General features: G+C 38.6%; 1 long non-coding RNA gene across 1 annotated transcript in view; it reads right to left on the reverse strand.

The window, feature by feature from the left end:
* Positions 1 to 5,424: 5,424 nt before the first annotated feature.
* The window catches only part of LOC110257856 (uncharacterized), an 80,248-nt gene continuing 66,815 nt past the window's right edge, over positions 5,425 to 18,857 (reverse strand). Inside the window, exons 2-4 of the long non-coding RNA XR_014835647.1 lie at positions 13,996 to 14,107; positions 6,220 to 6,289; positions 5,425 to 5,526 (exon numbers count right to left, since the gene is read on the reverse strand). This is a non-coding gene — a long non-coding RNA (uncharacterized LOC110257856). The remainder of the gene's footprint in view (positions 5,527 to 6,219; positions 6,290 to 13,995; positions 14,108 to 18,857) is intronic.

An 18,857-nucleotide genomic window follows, 5' to 3' on the forward strand; every position in this document is an offset into this window, starting at 1 on the left:
TTTTATTTTTATTAATGTCATCCATCCTTGTGGGTATGAAGTGGTACTTCATTGTGGTTTTTATTTGCATTTCTCTAATGACTTATGATGTTGAGCCTATTTTCATGTTTGTTGGCCATCTTCATATATTTTGGAGACATGCATTTTCAAATCTTGTCCATTTTTCAGTTGGGTTGTCTTTTTGTTATTAAGCTATAAGCTTTCATTATTCTGGATTCTAGACCCTTATAAGATATGTTATTGGCAAATATTTTATCCCATTCAGCAAGTTAACTTTTCATTTTCTGAACAATGTCCCTTGATGTATAAAAGTGTTTCATTTTGATGGGGCTCAATTAATGTTTTTTTCTTTACCTACTCATTGCTTTGGTGTCATATCTATGAATTTTATAGTTTTAATGTTTATATTTGATTTAGGTCATTGATATATTTAGTTAATTTTTGTATTTAGTGTGATGTGGGAGTCCATACTCATTTTTTTGCATATGGCTTTTTAGTTGTTCCAGCATCATTTGTGGAAGAGATTATTTTATCTGAATTGAATCATCATTTTTTAAAAAACCATCACTTTTTAAAATTCCATGTTATGGATATACCACAGTTTTTTAATCCATTAACCTATTGAAAGTCATCTCAGTTGCTTCTAAATTTTTGGTATAATTAGTGAAATTGCTATAAGGGTTTGTTTTGTTTTGCTTTTTTAGCACTACATCATGGCATATGGAAGTTACCAGGCTAGGGGTCAAATTGGAGCTACAGCTATCAGCCTACACCACAGCCATAGTAACTTGGAATCCAAGCCACATCTGTGACCTACACCACAGCTCATGGCAATGCCAGATCCCCAACCCACTGAGCAAGGTCAGGGATCAAACCCACATCCTCATGGATACTAGTTGGATTCATTTCCGCTCTGCCACAGCGGGAACTAAAACTTCTATAAGGATTTATGTGTGGATCTTTGTGTGGACAGCAGTGTTCTATGTACTTCGTTAATAGAGCACAGTTGCTGGATCATACGATAAGAAACTATGTTCAATTTTGTAAGAAATTTCCTGACTTCCAACATGTCTGTACCATATAGCATTTCCACCAGCAATGAGCTTCTGTTGTTTCACATTGATCTCAGCACTTGATGTTGTCAGTGTTTTCAATTTAACCATTCTAATATGTGTAGTGGTATTTCATTGCTGTTTTAATTTATGGTTCCCTAATTGCATATAATATATTATTTTCATATGCATATTTTCTATCTGTATTTATATTCTTTGGTAAAGAGTTTATCTTCATATATTTTGCCCCATTTTATTGGGTTGTTTGTTTCCTAATGTTGAGTTTGAGTTTTTGAATATTTTGGGTACAAGTCTTTTATCAGATATGCATTTGGCAAAGATTTTCTCCAAATCTGTGGCTTATCTTTTCATTCTCTTAACAGTGGATTTTACAAAGCAGAAGTTTTTAATTTTAATGATGTCCAGCATATTGGTTATTTATTTTATGGATCATTCTTTTGGCCTTATATCTTAAAAGTTGTTGCCAATCCCATGGTTATCTATATTTTCTTCTATGTTATCTTCTGGGAGACTTTTTTCTGCATCATACATATAGATCCGTGTGTGATCTCTTTGAAGTTAATTCTTGCAAAATGTGTAAGGTCAGTATCTAATTTTATTTTTTTGCATATGGATGTCTAGTCATTCAATACCATTTGTTGAAAAGAATACTTCTAGGCTTTCTCTTATGTTCCATTGATATATTTGTCTATTCTTCACCTGTAACACATCATCTTGACTACTATAACTTTATAGTGATTCTTGAAGCCAGATAGTATCAGTCTTATGGCTTTGGTTCTGTCTTTCAATATTTTGCTGGCTAATTCTGAGTCTTTTGCCTTTTCATATAAACTTATACTCAGTATCTACAGAGTAACTTGCTGGAATTTGGATTGATACTGTATTGAATTTATAAATCAACTTGGGAAGAACTGATATCAAAATAATACTGATTCTTTTCCATGATCATGGAGACCATGATCTCCATTCAGTTTGTTTTATTTTTTATCAGCATTTTATAGATACCCCTAATTACACCTTGTACATTAAAAATATATATGTATGGAGTTCCTGTTGTGGCTCAGTAGATTAAGAACCTGACTAGTATTCATGAGGATGCAGTTTGGATCCCTGACCTCTCAGTGTGTTAAGGACCAGCTTTGCCACAAGCTGCAGTGTAGGTCTCAGATGTGGCTAGGATCTGGTGTTGGCTGTGGCTGTGGCATAAGCCACTGGCTATGGCTTCCTTTCAACCCTTAGCCTGGGAACTTCCATATGCCATGGATGCAGCCCTAAAAAGACTGAAAAAGAAGTATACCTAAGTATTCCATTTTTTGTTGTTAATGTAAATACCATTGTGTTTTTAATTTAAAATTCTAGTTACTGATATATAGGAAAACAATTGTGTTTTGTATATTAACCTTATGTCCTGCAGTCTTGCTGTAATTATTAATTGGTTCTATGAGTTTTTAATTTAATCTTTGAGATTTTCTATATAGAAATTCTTATCATCTATATAATGACAGTTTTACTTCTTTTTTTTCCCCCCAATCTGTATACATTTTGTTTGCTTTTCTTATCTTATTGTGTTAGCTAGAATTTCCAGTATCAAATTCAACAGGTGTGGTGAAACATCCTTGTCTTGTTCTCAATATTAGTGGGAAAGCATCTAGTTCTTAATTTCCTAACATTAACAGTGATTTTAGCTGTAATGATTTCTAAATGTTTTATCCATTTGAGGAAGTCTTCCTCTGTTCCTGGTTTGCTGAGAGTTTCTATCATAAACAGGTGGTGGATTTTTTTCAGATTTTTTTTCTGCACCTGTTGATAAAATCGTATGATTTTTCTTCTTTAGTCTGTGAATGTGAGGGATTACATTGATTGACTGTCAAATGTTGTACTAGCCTTACATACCTGAAGAAATTTCACATGGTCATGATGTATAATTCTTTTTATATAGTTTTGAATTCTATTTGCTAATATGTTATTGAGTACTTTTGCATATACATTCATGAGGGATGTTGGTCTCTACTTTTTGTTTCTTATATTTTGGGCAATTTTTTTTTTTTTTTTTTAGTTTGGGCAATTTTTAATGCTCCGTTTTCAGTTCATCAATTCTTTACCTGTCTTCTCCAATCTCTTGGGCTCACCCATTGAGCTTTTAAAATTTTGCTTACTCTATACTTCTAAAATACCATTTTTTCTTTTTTCTTAAAATTTTTTATTTTATTATTTATTTATTTATTTATTTATTTTTTTTGTCTTTTTGCCATTTCTTGGGCCACTCCTGCAGCATATGGAGGTTCCCAGGCTAGGGGTCTAATTGGAGCTGTAGCCACTGGCCTACGCCAGAGCCACAGCAACGCGGGATCCGAGCCGCGTCTGCGACCTACACCTTAACCCACTGAGCAAGGGCAGGGACCGAACCTGCAACCTCATGGTTCCTAGTCGGATTCGTTAACCACTGTGCTGCGACGGGAACTCCCCATTTGTTCTTTTTTATTCTATTTCCTTGCCAATGCTTTCTATGTCCTCAGTGAGATTTCTATTTTTGTTTTAGTTGTGTATGTAATTCTTCATTGATGCTTTTTATAAAGGCTGATTCAAAATCTTTGTCAAATTTTAACATCTGTGTCATTTCAGCGCTGACACTTTTTTGATTTTCTTTTTTCAGTTTGAAATCCTTCTTGTTCTTGGTATGACAAGTGGTTTTCAATTGAAACCTGGACATTTTTTATATTATGTTATTAGACTCCAGGTGTTATATAAATCCACTGCTTCGTCTGGTTTTTTTCTGATACTGCTTTGGCAGAGTAAGGAAGGCTAACACCCTGTTACTTCCAGGTATAGATAGAATTCCATATTTGCTACTTGGCCTCATTACCTTCCAAGGATGGGAGCTTATTTTTTACTGCTGAGCAGCAGTGGGAGTTCTGGCTCCTCTCACAGTCTCTAGTAATTCTGTAATGGGAGTGCCATGGTACCATTAAATGATGATGAAATTTTTTACTCTCTGCTTTTCCTCTGGTATCTCCCCAGCATGGAAAAATAATGTTGTGCTGCATGGGGCTGAATTCCAGACTCTACATGGTCTCCACTGATATCATGATCTTCATGGTTTTATTGCTGACTAATGTAGATGAGAATTCCGTTTATATACTTGGACCTCTTGAATACCACCCAAGCATGAATGTTGTGGTATTCTCTTACAACCTCATGAGACTACTGTGTTCCCCACCTGGCTTTTTTTTTTTTTTTTTTTTTTTTTGGTATGGCTAAGGGGTGGGGAGCCACAGTTCTTTTCTGTGATGTTTGACTAAAGTAGAGCAGTTATTATATAAAAGTTTCCTCTCTTGTTAAGCTGCTCCTTCCTGATCTGTTGCTAGGGCCTTTTAAAATATCATTTGGCAATTTGGGGTTTCTAGCTTCAGTTCCAAGTCTGGGATATATGAGGCAAAAGAAAACCCAGAGAACTCATCAAAATATCTTCCTTTTGGCCTTGAGGACCTAGCTGTTTGCCCTCTTTTCATTTTTCAGATTCTTATATTCATTTTATTTTATGTTATTGTCTTTTGTCTTTTTAGGGCCACACCCACGGCTCATGGAGGTTCCCACGCTAGTGTTGAATCAGAGCTGTAGCTACTGGCCTATGCAGCAGCCTCAGCACTGCAGGATTCGAGCAGTGTCTGAGACGTACACTACAGCTCACAGCAATGCTGGATCCTTAATCCACTGAGCAAGCCCAGAGATCAGACCCACGTCCTTATGGATACTAGTTGGGTTCATTAACCCACAGGAACTCCTCTTATATTTGTTTTGTGTATAATGTCCAGAGTTCTTATCTATACTTAGTGAGAGGAATAGGGAAAAGTATGTCTACCAGAAATTGCTTTTGAGGGAAGGAATCTTCTCTCTACCCTGAGTTGTTAAGTTTTTCTTGTTTGTTTTTTGTTTTGGTTTGTTTTATATATTTGTGTGTGTGTGCATGTTAAACTGTCTTGGACCAAATGATTTAAAATGCCTAGACTTAGTCTTTTTGAGTAAGGACTTAAAGCAGTAGTCAACTGCTCTACTAATAGTGGGAAAAGAGAACACTATTAAGTAAATTGATGAGTATAAGTGTTAGAGTTTTGCTTCCCCTCAACTCCATTTCCAAATTTCCTCAAGGGCAGCTAATATTTACTTATTTGAATTACACCCTTTTCCTTTAGTTGCTTACTTTTTATTATTAATACAATGAAACTTCTAAATGATAAGTTGGGAGTAGAAGAATGGCTCAAATAATATTCTAGGCAGATAATCAACTACTTTATAATTGAGACTTAGCTGTTCCCATAAGCATTTATTCATTCTAAAATAAAGGAACAATATTCAGATTTCCCTGGTGGCCTAGTGGTTAAGGATTCAACATTGTCACTGCTGTGGCTTGGGTTCATTCCCTGGCCCAGGAACTTCTGCATCCCATGGGTGTCTCCTAAAAATAAAAATAAAATAAAATAAAGAAATAATATTAAAATGGTTCTAATCAAATAGATATAGATTCATAATTTTGGAGAAATGTGTTTTTCCCCTTAATCTTGATATGGTACCAAATAACTCATATTTGAAAAAAAGGTTTTCTTCCTTTCCAACCCCCCTTAATTAATTAGTTTGGCAACATCAGCTAATGAAATATAGTTTTTGTTGCTGTTCATTTGTTTGTTTTTGTCTTTTTGCCATTTCTAGGGCTACTCCCTCGGCATATGGAGGTTCCCAGGCTAGGGGTCTAATCAGAGCTGTAGCCGCTGGCCTACACCAGAGCCACAGCAACACCAGATCCGAGCCGCATCTGTGACCTACACCACAGCTCACGGCAATGCCGGGTCCTTAACCCACTGACCAAGGGCAGGGATCGAACCCGCAACCTCATGGTTCCTAGTTGGATTTGCTAACCACTGAGCCATGATGGGAACTCCTGAAATGTAGTTTTAAAAACACTATTTTTGTTGTCCATATGGAGAAAATGTCGATGCCAAAGGGCAGTGAAATTTTTATTTTTAAATTTTCCTTAAATTGCCTTAAAATATGAATATTTATTTAATTGATATCCTTTTTGACCATAAATCTTTTGATAGAAAGCATTAGGTGAGCAAGTATTTGTTCCCTTGATGCCAGGGTAGTTGCTTACCTGCCCTAGGTGAATTATGTCCCTTGATGTGGGGTCTAATAGCCCAGTTCTCTTCTTTTTTTTTCTTTTTCTGGGGAGGGGAAGTTATAGGATGTTCAGCAGGGACCGAAGGTCAATTCTAAGTTGTCCAATAAGACTTATGCCAGTTTTGCATTGCAGGTTCATTGTGTATGTCTATTATTTTATAGAGAACTATAGATATGATCAATAGTTTCAAGTCATTTAGACATCATTATCTTAGTAGAAGTAGGCGATACTAGTGTTGAAAAGCAAGAATCACGTTATAAATTAGACAATCTGGAGTTCTCATTGTGCCTTAGCAGTAATGAACCTGACTAGTATTCATGAGGATGCAGGTTCAATCTCTGCCCGCTCTCAGTGGGTTAAAGATCTGGCATTGCCGTGATCTGTGGTGTAGTTCACAGAGGTGGCTCAGATCTGTCATTGCTGTAGTTGTGGTATAGGCTGGCAACTGCAGCTCTGATTCGAAGCCTAGCCTGGGAACTTCCATATGCCACGGGTGCAGCCCTAAAAAAAAACGTTAGACAAACTGCAATTTAAAATTGCCAGTAAGAATAAACAACATCATTAGTAAAGATTTAAGCCAAAATCCTCCTAAACCAAACCTTTTTCCTAGTATGCCCCCTAAACTAAGAGGATTATTCATAGCAGAAATTTTATTCTTCAAAGGTCATAAAAATGAGTTACATTAGAAGAATCATCAGGTGTAAATTCACAACATTCAGTGTGCATTATAACACAGATTGCCCCTTTGGAAGCTGTTAGCATATCAAAGCCCATGTGATTCTGTAGGACTGCTTTTATTATCATGGGGACTTCTGAATTTAGAAAGATAATGGCTTAATGACTGTTACTCAAAGCTTGCTTAGTAAATTTTGTTAAAACCTCTGTGTGAGTAATGATAATCTTCTATTCCAAGTGAAGGAACAATTATGATGACCAAATGATTATATCATTGGAAAACTGATCAAACCCAGTGTGCACGTATTAAAGGCATATTGGCAAGGACTGTTTCCAGGGTTAACTGTAAGTGACCTTAAGCCCAAGGGAAAAAAGTTGTGTATCTCCTTAACCAACCTGGGGGAAGCCAAGGCCATAAATTCATTCCACAAATCCAGTGGGTCCCATTAGGAGCTACCCAATATATTCCTGGTTGTCTTAACCAATCAGTTCCAAACCAATCACTGGGGTCCTCAGAGTTATAGTATTTTGACAATTTTCAGGTGGTATCCACCATAATTTATGAGTAGTGCTAGGTTGATTATCTGATATAATTAATTCGTTCCCAATAAAGAGAGACCCTCATATTCAAGTAGCCATATCCTGGCATGAGCCAAATAATTTTATCTCATAACTGGGAAATAATGCCACCAAAAGAGATGGGTTGTTATGTTTCTGGGCTTAACCTTAGCATGCTGCTCTGATTGGAAATGAGTAACATCTAGTGAAAAAGAGTACTGATGGCTAGGTTCAGAACAGGTGTCATTAATTGGCCGGGTAAGAGAGTTCCACTTAGTGATATCATTGGTGGTTTGCACAGTGATAGAATTTCTTTCAAGATAAAATCTCTAAGGGCTAGCCAGTCTGAACCCTGAATTGGTGAAAAACACTGGAGTAATCCAGAAATGCTGGATACAGATAATTGGTCTCAAACCCAGCATTTGAATTGATTTTTGAAACTTGCATATGATTGAGCCAAAGAAATAAATACATTTTATTCATAATCAAAAGTGAGTAATTATTAAAGTAATTAGTATACATGCTCTTCTAGCATCTTGAATCAGCTGTCTACTTTGGATATCATCTACTCATCTTGGTCTGATAGTGCTGGACTTAGTCAAAGCCAGGTGTCAGAAATAGGAGTTGAAGCATATCAGGAGAGGAGGCCTTTTTTAGGTGAGAAATGTGAATCTAAAAGCTTACTCCTTTTTTGCAGCCAAGGATTTATTAGTAATACCTGATATGGGCCCTTCCAATGTAGCTATAAAGAGTTCTTCATCTGATTTCTTTTCTAGTACACAAAATTTCCATGCTGTCACCTGTGGTCCTTAGAGTCTTTGTCTCCTAGGAGTTCACCATAGAAGGAATTAGCTATTAGCTTTTCATTTTATTTAAGTGCTTTAATATGTCCTTGGCAATAATATAATATGTTATGCTTAAATAACGCTGGTTAAATGCCTTCATCTAAGCCCATAAATTGCCCAGTGATTATTTCAAAAGGGGACAATTGTTTACTAAAAGGGATATATCCAAGGTTGACACGCAACAATGGGAAGGCTTTTGGCCATGAAAGATGAAAAGCCTCTGAGAATTTTGCCAGTTGAGTTTTGATAGTATTGTTCTTTCTACCAATCCCCAAAATTGGGATAATAAGCATGCTTTTGGGCAAATATCACAAATTGATTTAATTATTTGTCCAGTAAAGTGAGTCCCTTGGTCACTGTGCAACTCGGAAGGGATCCCTGAACCAGGAACTATTTCTTCCAACAGTAATTTACCTATTATTAAAGCCAGTGCTCTCCTTCATGGAAAAGCTTAATTCTAGTGTGAAAATATATGTCATTATAAATATATTTATATCCGTGAAATGGCATTTGGTTGAAGCCCAGTTGCCATACCTCAAAGGGTCCCTTAGGAAGGTAAAAGTGACCTTGTGACCAATGGAGTGGTTTTCTGGGATTATGCTTAGGGCAAATAGTGCATCAAGCATATGCCTTGTTGGTTACCATAGGGAGGGCTTCCAATTATACTGCTTTCCCCCCCAAAATTTATTTCTTCAGGGCCCTAATGTGTCAGGGAATGCACATGCTGGAGTAAGGGTAACTGAGCCTTGTGGGCACTATAGGCCTCTTATTTGGTCAAAACCATATTTATGAAATGGGAATCAAAGAATTCTGCTTTCTTCTCCCATATTTGTTTTTTGTCTTCTGCAGCTAATTCTTGAAACTGTAGGAGAAATTTCCTAACAGTTACATTGAGGTCAGGTTTAAGTGTTAGACATTCTCAGAGCTGGTTGGAAACGTAACATAAAGCAGCTCATTTAGCTGCTGAGTCTGTGAATTGATTGCCTTTAGCTATTGAATCAGATTTGGAATGTCCAGGTATTTTCATAATAGCCAATTGTTTGAGTAATTATAGAGTCTAATAATTCTGAGGCTATTTTCCCATTTTTTATATGTTCGCCTGGGGAAGTAAGAAATCCTCTTTGCTTCCAGAGCATTCCAAAATCATGAGCCACTCCAAAAGCCTCAGTGTAAATATTTGCTATTTGATCTCTGGCTAGCTGACAAACCCTGATTAGAGCAATTAATTCAGCTTGCTGTGCCAACTTTGCTTCTGGTAAGTAAAAACTTTTAATCATGTCCACAGTGGACATTATTGCATATCCAGCTCGGAATGTCCCTGTTCATCCTTTAAGTAAGATCCTTCTGTAAACCAAATTAAGTCAGCATTATCGATAGGGTTTCTCGTAAATCATTCCTAGGAGTAAGAATTTAATCAGTTGGTAAAAAACAATTGTTACTGTTTTCTTCCTGTGGTGCTGGAAGCAAAGTTATATGGTTCAGATTACTGAATTGCACCAAAATATTATTAAGCAAAGAAAGCAACAGTACCTTGTAAGAAGTGACTCTACTCACAGAATAGTACTGAGTGTGATGAGAATTTAAAAGAGACTCCACTGACAGATAGTCAAAGGATACCCCATTATAAGCTCTTCAGTAGCTTTGAACAAGAGAGTTGTTGCTGAAATAGCCCTCATACAGAGAGGGAGTCCTTTTGCCACCGAATCTAACTAATAACCTATGAGTTGATGCTGGTCATCACACTTCTGAGTTAACACACCCCTAGGGCATTTCCTTTGTCTTCAGGCACAAAGAAAAAAATGGTAATTTTTAATTAGGATGGCCTAATGCTGGAGCCCGAGTCAATGAAGATTTTAAGGCATCTGTAGCCTTTTCTCCTTCTGTTGTCCATTCAATTGGGCCTGATATGTCATAGTTAAATGACCTATAGAGGGGTTGGGAAATGAGAGAGGTATTCGGTACCCAATTCCTACACTATCCAGTCAAACATAGAAATCCTCTTAGCTAGTTCTTTGTTTTGGACAGTAAGAAAGCCAGGATTCCCTTAATTCTTTGAGAATCAATTAATCCTTCCTTGGATATCAAATGACCCAAATATTTTACAATTGGTAAACAGAATTGCAGTTTGCCTCTGGACGCCTTATGTCCCTAGAGGCCAATTGTTCTAACAGGTGGATAGTGTCTCTTTGAAAGTCCTGTTCAGTTCTCAGACACAAAAGCAAATCATCTCCATGTTGAATTAAAACAGAGCCATTAGGGAAGTGAAGAACAGCCAAATCAGCTTTAAGTATTTGAGGAAAATAAGTGGGACTTTCAGTATAGCCTTGTGGCATAACTGCCCAGGTATACTGACAATCTTCCCTCATAAAGACCAAGAGGTATTGGCTTTCTTCTTTCACTGGAATACTAAAAAATGCACTACATAGGTCTATTACTGAGAAATAATAGGTGTCTGCTGGAATGACTCGGAGCAGGGTGTGAGGGATCACAATGTTATTTATAGCTCTCAGGTCCTGAACAAACCTCTAGCCTTCCTCATTTGACTTTCTTACCAGTAAAATTGGGCTGGTACAAGGACCGGTACAAGGAATGCCTGAGTAATAGGTCTTATCCCATTTAATGCCTCTGATCTAAGTAGTTATTGTCAAATATTGGATAGAGGCTTGGAATTATTGATAGATACTTTAATAGGAATAGCTGACTTGATTTTCCCAATGTCTGAGAAGGATGATCATAATTCCTCAGGCACTTAAAACAGTAAAAACAGTAACAGTAAAAAAAAAGCTCCTCTCCATCAGTCTGAACTTTTGTTTTCCCAACCATCTGTTTCTCGGTTATTATGTTCTGGTCTGCATTTAAGTTTTACAAATCTAAAATCACTTCACCCTTAGGTGAAAAGGCGACATGGTTGTATGCCTCTGAAAGGTCTCATCCTATCGAATGAATTGGAGCACATTTCACCAAAATGGACACATGTTTTTCTATGATAGTTCCTAGTTGAAAAGTTATCGGTTCTGGTTTAAAACTTGCTTAGGTAAATTAGAAACCCTTACCATTTGAGTTGAGGGAGAAGGCAATAGATTAGGGTAGGGTTAAGAATAGATAATTTAGCCCACATGTCTACAAGTGCCTTAGAATTTTTCCCTCTGATTGTTATTTCAATTTCCCCTAAAGTGTTAGCGAGGAGGAGGGGTAATGTCCTCTCATAATCCTCAAGAGCACCCCTATTCCTTGTTAATCTTGCCTTGTTCTAAATCTCGTTTAAACTTGTGTTGGTCTCTCTCTTTTTTTCTTTTTACGGCCACACCTGGGGCGTATGGAAATTCCCAGAGCTAGTGGTTGAATCAGAGCTGCAGCTGAGTCCTAAGCCACAGCAATGCCAGATCCAAGCCACATCTGTGATCCATTCTGCAGCTCTGGATCCTTAACCCGGTCAACAAGGCCAGGGATTGAACCTGCATCCTCGTGGATACTAGTTCTTAACCTGCTTAGCAACAACAGGAACTCTAATGGCAGTCTCTTAAAATGCCCAGGTTTTCTGTAATAAAGGCAGAGGTGGTTGTTTTGAGACTGAGATTTGAGCCAGGTGGTCTTGATGAACTGCTGAGCTGTTGTAACTGCACTTTCACAACCTTGGCAGCTCTTTCCTTTTCTCTTTTTCTATGAGGTTTTGGAGACTGTCAGCAATAGTGACAAGCTTATTATTATACATAGTAGCACAATCCAATTTGTATCTTTTTACTGGTTGTGCCAGTTCATCTATTCCTTCTAGGAAAATAGAATTGAGTATTGGATTGTTCTGGTGGTTCAGGAAGCACTTTGGGTTAATGCCAGAGTGTTGTTTGACTATATTTTCAAAACTTGAAAATAATAAAAAATTGTCTCTCCTGCCCATTGTTTGCATTGATAGATTTTTGCTCAATCTATTTTCTTTGGAAAGGTTTTCGGACTAGCTTGATATAGGTAGTGGGCAATTTCTCTACATTTCTGGTAATGTGCAGCTTTATGTTTATGAAATTCTTTCATAAGTGTCTTCCAGTCTATCTCTTGGAGTCATTCTTTTGCTTTATTTTCAGAGACTAGTAAATGTACAAGCTAGTACAAGTCTGAATATCCAGACTCATAAGTTGTTACTGTAAGATCAAATTATTTAGCAAAGTCCAAAATATCTGTAAAGGATCTGAAAAATCCTTAGTCAAGTTCTATCCTAGTCCAAGGGGTATAGGTAAGAGCAGACTCCCCTTTACTTGTGGGTTTCTCCTTAAAGGGAGCAGCTATTATTTTAGGGTTGTCTTTATCCTTTCCCTTAAACTCAAATTCTTTCTTTAATGGAGGTAGGAATTCCAGTCCTGGCTCATTGGAAACGAATCTGACTAGTATCCATGAGATCGCAGGTTTGATCCCTGGCCTCACTCAGTAGGTTAAGCAGCTTTGCCATGAGCTGTGGTCGAAGATGTGGCTCAGATCTGGCGTTGCTGTGGCTGTGGTGTAGGCCAGTGGCTACAGCTCTGATTTGACCCCTAGCCTGGGAACCTCCATATGCCGTGGGTGCGGCCCTAAAAAGACAAAAAATAAATAAATAAAATAAAATTGGAAGTAGAAAAGCAGGAAGGTCAGGATGGGGGAGCTCAGAAAGAGGATATGAAGGATCTGAAAGAAGAGGAAAAGGTGTAGGCGGGGGTGGGGATAAGCAATGGTTTCCAAGGTCTTTCCTAATTTAGCCACATTTCTAATAATTTTTTATTTGTCTCTTACAGTGAAGCCATTTTATCATTCTCTCATTTTAAGGCTTCCAAGTACCAATTCAAATGTCTCCTATTTTGACTGTTTGATTTTATAGCTGGCTTCTTCTAATTGAGCCTGCAAGTAAACCAACTTAGGTAAATCAAAAATGCCCCGTTTGGGCCATCTCAGGGACAAATTATATTTTGTTAGACTTTACCATTTAAGTTAAATACTAGCAAGTGTCAGTTTCACCCACCTGGGTTTCCCATAGGTGACTGGTCTTCTGGGAGCTATTTGGTCTTTGAGGCCTATTATTAATTTGGTGTCCTAATTCAGATATGGTCTGAAAAACTTTCTGAGGATGGTACGGTCTATGGGGTGTGTGCTGCTTCTGAGTCTAGCTCCCCAAGGAATTACCCTTGGGTCAGTTCAACTCTTTTATATGCCTTGGTTTCTCCCTCTAACCACTGCATTCTTAAAGCCACCGTGTATGCTTGGAGCATTAGGTGTTCAGCCTCTGTCACACATCCTGGAAGAGAAGTATTTGCTTAATGGTTTTAGTGGGATTCCCTGGGGGACCACTACATCCACTACATGTCACAAGGGTTATTCCTCAGACCTTCAGCTAGGTTCTCAGCCACCTGAGGATGCCTTGTGGCTGGAAGGAGCAAATGACCCTCATTCTTTCCAGCTGAATAATTCCCTCATTTCACTAGCAAAGTTTGTTTAGAGCATATCTCAACTTGTTTTTTCTCAATTTAAGCCAAATTTAACAAAATCTAGCCACCTATGTTTCCCTGTACCTCCCACCCAGATCCTCCTAGGTACTTGCCTAGGAAAATGTACCAATGCCCCCTAAGACTCCAAGTCGTAAGTAAAAACAGTTCAAATAAAATTTTTAGGATCGTCAGTCAAACAATAAGATCCACATTTAAGGCGAACTCACCAGAACACCTGAGAGATACCAAGAAGTCAGCGGGTCTCAAAGGGTACATGCTGGTACTAATGGCCAATTCAAGCTGTCCTCCAGGTGTTCTCTGGTAGGTATCTCTGATATCCTGCCAGGTATGCCATGCAAATGTTGATGAAAAATTAATCAATAGTCAATCTAAGATAGAAATGAAAGTTTTTATTCAAGCCAACCTGAAGAGTATAACCTAGGAGATAGTCTCTCAGAGAGCTCTGAGAACTTTCTGCCTGTTAGAGGTCAAAAGATAGTATATACATTTTTGAGACAGAAGGTTATACATCAAATGATGTATTGACAGTTTATACAATCCAGATCTGTATGTACAAAGTAGTGGGTCATCCCAGGATTAAGAAGGAATATTATCTCCTAAGAAGTTATGCAGTAGTAGACTATTGTGAAGCCTTACAAGATTAAGAAGGAATGTTATCTCTAAGGAGTTATCTTGCTGGTGCTAGGAGAATATTGCTCTAGAGGGCTGAGCAGGTATTTCTGCTTTTGTGGAGGTCTGGTGAATGCATAATGTGGTTACACAATGCACACTAGATGGGAGGGAAGAGGCCAAAGGGCAGAGAAAATTTTCATGTTTAAATTTTCCTTAAATTGCTTTAAAATATGAACTTTTATTTCATCAAAACTAACTAAAACTAAATAGGCAAACAAAACCAGACCAGCTGTTATCTAGGGCATTCCCCCCACAGGCTTTCCCCCTTTCTTCTCTGGGTCCAAAGGACAAAACACTGCATTGCCTGAGTCTGCTACTGTGAATCAGGTTTAAAATGGCCATTCTGGGTTCTTCTGAATAGCGCCTAGGGTGAAGCATTTGCAACCCCACCCAATTCTTCATCACCACCCTCCCCCAACTCTAACACAAGGAGGCAGAGATTTAGAAGCCCCTTTGTTCCATAGAGGCCTCCTGTGACTCAGCCACTTCTAGCCCAGTGGTTTCCTCGTCTCCCTCAAGCAAAAGTAAATCAAGAGACCCTGGGGTGGTTGTGAAATCTGATGCAAATTTAGGAAAGCTGGGGGGAAGAAAAGGAAACATCAACAGTTTTAGTCCAGGGGTGAAATGCAATCCTCCTACTACCAATTAAACATTTATTGAGTGCTTAGCATTATATTAAGTGCTTTGTTTTAATCTTCATAAAAATGAAATGTGATAGATAGATACTACTATTATTATTCCTATTTTTCACGTAAGCAAACAGAGGTTCAAGGCAAGTAGTTGCTCATGATCACACAACTGGAGCACAAATATGCCTTACTACAGTTGTTAGGGGCAGGGGATATGGGTGCCAATCCTTTTCAATAACTTGCACTTCCTGGCTAACTGATGCTTCCATAGCTCCATCCTATCTGCTCAAATCCTTGCCCTGGGAAAATATGGCTTCCCTCTCCATTAGATCAGATGTATTAGAAAAGGCATTGGACTAGAAGTCCAGAGAATGAATTGCCAGGTGGGAAGTGTTTCTTGTTAGAGCACTGATCCTAGTCACCTACCTCACTCCCCTTAGGACCCTAATGAACTCAGCCCCATATAGAGCAAGAATCGAAGCTCACTGATTGGAAACTATCCACTTGATAAAATGCATTTTAGAAAATTTTTAGAAAACATTCAGAAGTTTGGTACCAGTGACCCCATTTTTGCCACAATATTTATGTCAATAAGGTGGTTATGCAATAGATGAGCCTTGCTGGTGAGAGGTGCTGCCCTCCTGGTACTTTCTGAGAAACCAAACCAAGGTGTTAAAGGACCTTGGCTTCCAAACACTCCTCTCTGGGACAATTGAGAATAACATCATTGTGCTCCCTCAGTTTTTTGGTTATCAACCCCTCCTTTCTAGAAAAAAGCAATTGTCCTACACTTTTATCAAACTCAAGCACATCTGACATTTCTCATCTACGAATTTGCATATCAGCTTGAGATCCAGCTTCCTTCCCAGTAGTCCTGCTCATTTGTCAAGAACACAAACCCTGAGACTCTGAACCTTTAACTTATAAATATCAAAGCTCCAAGATTCTGTATGCACTACTCAGTCCAGTCTTTTTATTGCCAAGAGGAGGACTCTACCTCCAGGAGACATAAAGCAGTCTATTCGTAGTAAACAGAGTTGTGGTGTACTGGAATAACTCTTATGGACTCAGGAAATCAGATTGTGTGCATTTATTCCCAACTCTACCTTTAGTAGTGTAAGTTCGTATCTTAAAATTGGTCATAGTGTATATAATACCATGGCAATCAGCAATATACATACCAGGAATTTTTCAGAGTGCTGGTTGTTAAATCAGCACACCATTGGAGCTGGCTGATATATTGCTTGCAGGCTTTCTTTGTCTATGTAGATCCTTCTCAAACTGATAGACTGAGCTGATATCTCCTCTTCAAAACCCCACCATAAAGTTCTTAGAAGTCACCAGGTCTGCAGCTTGCCACACACAGGGAACAATGGAATCTCCAAAAGCAAGTAAACTTTCTCAAAGGTGACTTTATCATACATATTACCAGCTGCATTCTGTGTGAGGCCCTGGCAGCCTCCAGCATCATCACAGAACCAGTAAAGTGAAATGAAGAGGTGGGAAACAAAAATCAAGTCATTCATTAGAAAAATAAAAAGGGATAAGAGGAAAAGCAGAATGGCAAATAGAAAAGTAGATGAGGTTTGATAAAGATTAGAACTTTGTGAATTCTTTTTATTTATTTATTCATTTTTGGTGATTCACAATTTTAAAGGTTATAGTCCATTTACAGTTATTATAAAATATTTACTGCATTCCCCATGTTGTACAATATATCTTTGTAGCTTATTTTATACCTAATAAAAACTTAAACTTTGTTAATTCTTCAGTAGTATATGCACCATAGAGTTTCAGAGCTTTGAAATGAGCCTACTGGGAGGAGGGGATGGGGCAATATACCTCTTTTTTTTTTTTTTTTTTTTTTTTTCTTTTTGTCCTTTCCAGGGCCGCACCCGCGGCATGTGGAGGTTCCCATGCTAGGGGTCTAATCGGAGCTACTGCTGCTGGCCTACATCACAGCCACAACAACGCTAGATCCAAGCCTCGTCTGTGACCTACACCACAGCTCACGGCAAGGCCAGATCCTTAACCTACCGAGCGAGGCCAGGGATAGAACCCACAACCTCATGGTTCCTAGTCAGATTCGTTAACCACTGAACCACAATGGGAACTCCCAATATACCTCTTTTGAAAATACATTTTATAGAAGCAACACGAAGTAATTATGTTGTGAGTCACACGAGAAGTCCAAAATACATATTATAATGTCTGCATTCAAACACTATGAAACTTTACCAGCACACACACATATAGAAAGAAAATAGCAGTTATACAGACTCTAGAATCTCATTAAATTAGACCAGTGTTCCAGACAAAGTGCTCATTGCCACTCAGTCGGCTGGCCTTGCATAGCCCTCCTTGAGGAAGAGAAAATTGCAGGAAGACTCTTAGGGTCCCTTATAATTACCTCTTTGTTTTCAGGGTCATTAAATTGATGCTTGTTAGCTATAACTTGCGACAGAGGTATGGCCAGTGTGGCACAGCCCCTTCTCATCCTTACCAGGATCCCCACCCTTCTCAGCCTTGAGATTCAATTCTTATTGCACTCAGTGAGGTTATAGAGTGGCCAGAATAGAAGTGAACAACCTTGTACCAAAGTACAGAGCACCAAGTATCACCTGGTCATTTTCACAAACCAGCTCCAGACCACTGGAGGGTAAGAAAGGACCTATGAAAACATCATGGTGTGGTTATATAACTGCTGCAAATTGTTAAAGAACAGTGAAGGAGGAAACAGCCAGCCTTTCGCAGGGGCAGGTGATAGGTTTATGATATTGGCTAGGGAGAGGGGATAAAAGAAAAGGGGGGAGATTGAGAGAGAAGGAGATGGAAAGATAGATACAAGTCATAGAGCACAACCTGGTTATTCCAGAGGTGCTTAGAACAGAGTGGCCAAATTATCACTCTCTTGCCATGCCTTAGAGTTTCAGCCTTTGCTAACTCTGTGTTGGGCTTTTCAAAGAGGAGGGACTTCATATTCCCTAGTCTCTGCTAGATATATATCTCTCAGAATACAGACATCTCTTCACACTCTTGGGAGCAATGGAGAGAGCCAGTCCTTGACACTATTTGGTTTTATCTCTTTTCCTTGTTGATGCATTAGAATAACTTATGCCGCAACTGGAGCAAAACCCCCTAAGTCCAGTTTCCTAAGGGACTTTGACAGCAAAACCTAGATCAGTGCAGCTTGGCCTGCCTTCCTTGGGCTCCCACTTGTGATACCTCTCCTAACTACCCCTAATGTCCTTTCTCCACAACCCTCTCCCATTCCCAGTTGCCAGCTCTCACTATTTCTCTGGCCTCCTCCTTCCATCCTCCATCCTACCCTCAGCCTCCACCTCACCTTGCTCCCAGTCATTCTGCTTCTCTACTCATACACCCTTCATACCATCTTCCACCTGCTTTGAATACCCTGGCCCTGCTCACACTACCTTTCCAATTCATCATTCATCCCAAATCCCTCTTGAGCTACCTCCCTGTATGATGCTTTGGAACCCAGAATTCCAATTGCCATGATGATCAACCTTAGAGATCCAAGTATCTTTCTCCATAAGGCAATATGTGGCTTACACTGCCTTGTCTCTCTCACTAATCCAAGTACAGCAAGAGGTATTACTACTGGCACATGACTAGCCCAAAGGAAATCTAGAGTAATGAGATGGGCACTACTCATGCTGATGTGAGTCTCGTCTGTATTCTATCTAGGGTAGCGGTGGCATTAATAACTCCTGCCAATGTTAGTAGTAAGTTTCTCACAGTTTTTT

Source organism: Sus scrofa, chromosome X, assembly GCF_054392235.1.
Source record: "Sus scrofa isolate SSC_HxYL_T2T_F1_AM1 chromosome X, Sscrofa_HxYL_maternal_Yorkshire_Landrace_v2.0, whole genome shotgun sequence".
Taxonomy (NCBI): domain Eukaryota; kingdom Metazoa; phylum Chordata; class Mammalia; order Artiodactyla; family Suidae; genus Sus; species Sus scrofa.